The sequence below is a fragment of the Pteropus medius genome, unplaced genomic scaffold (assembly GCF_902729225.1).
Source record: "Pteropus medius unplaced genomic scaffold, Ma_sr-lr_union100, whole genome shotgun sequence".
Lineage (NCBI taxonomy): Eukaryota > Metazoa > Chordata > Mammalia > Chiroptera > Pteropodidae > Pteropus > Pteropus medius.
The window spans coordinates 19161128-19165827 of NW_024354875.1; the positions used below are offsets into that span (position 1 = coordinate 19161128).

The 4700-nt window shown below is 34.6% G+C and overlaps 1 pseudogene; it reads right to left on the reverse strand.

Annotated features, from left to right (window-relative positions):
* Nucleotides 1-2002: 2002 nt before the first annotated feature.
* LOC120597220 (uncharacterized) lies at nucleotides 2003-2121 on the reverse strand (annotated as a pseudogene).
* Nucleotides 2122-4700: the final 2579 nt, after the last annotated feature.

Below are 4700 nucleotides of genomic sequence, written 5' to 3' on the forward strand. Positions count from 1 at the left end.
GAGAAATATTTTCATTGTATCATTTACATATCATAAAGATTCTAAACCAAGAAATGCAAAAATAATTTTTTTCTTACTGATGTTTTGAGTAAAGAATTGGAGACTGCTCAACCTCTGATTACCAGAAGTTATCAGAGATTAGAAATCTAAGGCTAAAGTTTCCTCTGTCTTAATTCCTACAGCAACATTATTTATTGAATATCCTCTAAGCCTCTGACTTTAATATATAAGGGTTTCACTCTACTGACCTGCCTTTAAAAAGCTTTAATAAAGCTTATTCTTCTTAATGAGATGAGATAAGATTGCATTGGAATGAAATGGGCATAATTAGAAAGAAGGAACCAGAAGGAACAGAGCAGAGCAGATATAATTAATAAATATCTTCAAAAGCATTAAATAGAAGCATTAAAATTTCCAAAGTTTTTGTTATTAGGAAGAATAGGATCATTCATAACACTACTGCAGGTTTAATAAGTATCCTCTAAGAAAAGCTCAAAATAAAAATTTCCTGAAGATAATCATTTAGTTTTATGAGTTAACTCTCCAAATAAGTAATAAATATGGGTAAGAAAAAATATATAACCAATAGGCTTAATTATTTAATTAAGAGCTTCTAGAGCTCTTTAAAGTATATCTAGGCATTAGGCAAATATTTAGTGAAACAATTAGCTGGCAATACACATGTAGGATATTAGCTGGTTTATACATTGCAGGATGTTAGTTTCTAAAGAATAAAACTGGAGTTTTTCCTAAAACTTCAGCAGGGTCATTATTTAAAACAAGGCCTTTTGATGGCTGTTCTCATTTGTCACCCTTAATTATCCTCAAACCTATTTGTTCTTTTTGCTAACATTGTTCCCCACTCATTTTATTGATTTAACAAATGCTCTGAGTTTAGACCTCCTTGTCTAATAGGAAATATTACAATGAGAGGCTAGCCTAGCTCAAAATGTTCTTAAATTTTAAAAAATTATCTCAGAGTTATAATTGCCTGGAACGATGATGTGGGTCTCTCAGAAGGGCAGCATGGTATAAGAATAAGACTGAGGGGTTTGAGAGAAATGCCAGATAAAATAAGTATAAGGTTATTAGTTGTAACGCTGGTTGTAATAGCAAATGATTAGAAATAATTTAATTGCCTAGCAATAGTGGACTGATTGAAAAATTATGATATATCCACATTAAAGAAAACTAGGTAGCCAGAAAAAAGTTTTTCTAAGCTGATATTTAAAACTAGTAACTTTTTTGAAAAGCAGATTGTAAAGGATCATGCATTGTGTGATTATTTATATTGAAAAACAGAGATTATATATGCACATATATATCCATTTGTGCTTACTTATGCTTATAATTTTTCTTTTAGGACATAGAAGAATCTGCTAACATTGATTACTAACATTTGAAATTCGAATCATGTGATTATAGAGTTTTTTCAAAAAAAGCAAATACAGTTTTAAAACACAAGTTAAGTTATAAATAAAAGGATATGGACACTAGTCTTTGCCTGGGTTTGGATTTTGGCTCCACTACTTGCTGGCTGTGCAAGTCTGAGTAATGTTTCACTTAACTTTGTGGATCAGAATCCTCATCTACAAAATGAGATTAAAACAGTGCCTACTCCTGATCCCCTGGGAAGGATCAAATGAGGTAGGATATGGGAAACATTTTCTGACATATAATACCACTCAGTAAGTGATGTCATCATCATTATTATTAAGTTCTAACACTTCATCAGGCTCATTTGTCCAGTTTAAATAATCATTTCCCCCTCAAAAGTGGTCTAGAGTCTTAACTGGGGAATTTAAAGAATTTTTCACTTCCCATCATCCAAGAATTAGAAGAAAAATGAAAACCAAAGAAATAACTACTGTTGAATTTTATTTTTATTTTTATTTATTTATTTATTTATTATTTATTTATTTATTTATTTTTTGGTGAGGCAACCCTTGGTTGACCTCACAGATTGCAAGGACCTTGTCAGTTTACAATCCTTTATTTTTTACGCCTACAGCACCTGGTCTTTCTAGGTGGTCTCCCATCCAAGTACTAACCAGGCCTGACCCTGCTTAGCTTCCGAGATCAGATGGGATTGGGCTTGTTCAGGGTGGCATGGCCGTAGCCTACTGTTAAATTTTAAAGTCTATTTATTTTAGAGTTTTATTGTTTTTTCTCAGTTACATACTCCCTGAAATAGTATTTCTCACTCTATAAATTTGCAGTCTTGAAGGTTTCTTTCTATGAACCATTCTAATTCTCTCTGAATTTATAATTAGCTTTTTGTTTTTGTTTTCAATTTTATCTTCTTTGCTGATTCTTTATCATTCTTTACATGCCAGTCTTTCTAGAAACCTTAGCCATATGCAGACATTCCCAGGGTTAACTCCTGGATGGTCTATTCCAATAATGAACAGATGAAGAGAGTGGACCAACCAGGAGGTAACCTCAGGATACTGTTGATTATATCTGTACATTCGTTTTTCTCTATAGTACAATCAATGCTTCTTGAAGACACAATCATTGTCTTATCAATTTGTTTTTTTCAGGGCTGAGCATTTTACCTCTCAGACAGCAGGCATTCAAAAAGATTTTGTTGATTGCTCATTATAAGGAGGTGAATCTAAAGACTACATTTTTATGAGAATACAGTATTTCTTTTCAAAATATACATAATACTATTTCAAAAAAAGAAGTCTGCCTTAAACAAAGGTCATTTTCCCCCTAATTTATGATTTATATAAAAAGTTTATAAAGGAATAACCTTTGAACAGTTCATAAGAATATCTTTATTCAGTAAAATGTAATTATATGACATAAGATCTGTCTTAGACAAATGTAGAAGAATGGTTAACTTTCTTTCAGTTATTTGTTGCTGTATAACAAACTGCCTGTGTTAATTCAAATATTCCAAGAAGCATATACCAAGATGGGATTAGATGTGTAAGACATTTTGGGGGAGATACACCTATGAAAGTTAAATAGGAAGGAAGCCATGGAAGATCTGCCACCTGTAAAGAAGAGGGAAGAAGGAGGATTGGGTAAAAGGAATTTCAGATTGTAACAGTTCTCAAAACATTTCTGCCAGGCCAGTAATGAATCTTCAAAGCAAAGTCAAAATTAAAGCATTCCCATGCCTCACAAGAATTGATCTGGATTTGCACACTTTCAATCTCAGTCATTAGCTAGTAACAAATGGAGAAAATTGTGTCATCAGCACTCACCCATGGGTGGATCCAGAAGGAAAACAGCCAAAGCTCCAGTAATTAGGTTTCCTGCAAGGTCTCTTAAGGGCTAGGCCTGGGACAGACATAGCTTCACTTCAGCTGCAAACCAAAAAGCATCTCAAAGCCCCAATCCAGATTCAAGGGGAAGGGAAATAGCTTCCAGGCATAGATGGAGAAGAAATACAGAACTTGTGGCCATCTTTAATCCACTACTCTTTGCCTTGAGGCTGACTACTCACATTTAAACTTCATTTTATTTGACAAGCAAACCATTCTTTTGCTCCTTAAATTCTCCTCTTTTTATGGTTCTGTATTATGTTGGCAGAAAGTGAGATTTACATGGAATTTGGAAAGTGGAAGTGAAGTAGCAACTTTACTCTCCGAAGGTCTCTATTATTAGGTGCAATGACAAGACAGACACACAGGTGGTAAGAGATTCCAGCTTCTCCTCACTCTACTCCACTCCATGTTTATCTTCCATGGAACTACTGATCTTGTAGACCAACATTCCAAGCCCATCACCAGACACTGGCTGAAGACCCATAGAGGCAATAGTTACCCATAGACTTTTTCACCAGCTCAGCCTTTACAGTTCCACTTCAGTGACTGTACATGCTGAGCTCTCAGATTGAATGGTAAGCATCTCCTCTGATTCACTCACTCTTCCTTTTAGACTTCTGCTTACACAGTGCCTCTTCCAATTATGTAAGGTCTGATTTATATAACAAATTCCTTATCACATAACTCATGGGAGTTCTGCTTTCCTGATCAATCCCTGACAGATATACCTAGATAATTTTTTTCCTTATAAAACTTTTACATTGATTTTTCAAATCTGATATGCAACACAACATAGTATGAGGAGAGTTCTAGATCATTACTCTGGAATCCACTTCTATTGCATTACAACTTCTGGGACAAATTATATTTAGGGCAAAGTACTCTAAAACAGTAAAAAAACATATAGTCAAAAGTATTTATTACAATATCTGTGTAGAAATCTATACAGTATACTGTGGAGAGAAACATAAAATCAATTGAAGGAATGATCCTTTATCTAAAATCATTTGACTTTCTTTGAAGGCTGTATTATTTAGGTACAAACAACAGAATCTCACTAGCTTTATACACAAAGGTTTGTTTTTGTTCTCATTACATGTCCAGCTTAGGGCATTTGGGAGATCTGCCCTATAGCTTCACTCAGAAGCCAGGCCCATAGAGACTCAGTCTTGTAGCTGAGCTATCTGGCCCATACAGCCTTCTAGAGAAAGAGACAGCTGGGAGGTTGAGCTTCAACTCTTCTGTGCTTTTTTTTCATAAGTGACATATATCACTTATTCCCCAGCTTGTTAGCCAGAACTAATCACGTGGCCCTATCTAACTGCAAAGAGGCTGGGAAATGTGAGGGAAAAGATGGAAGGTTTAATGAGGACCATTCACTTTGCCATAGAGAAGGAACAAACTTAAACCCTGGAAGAT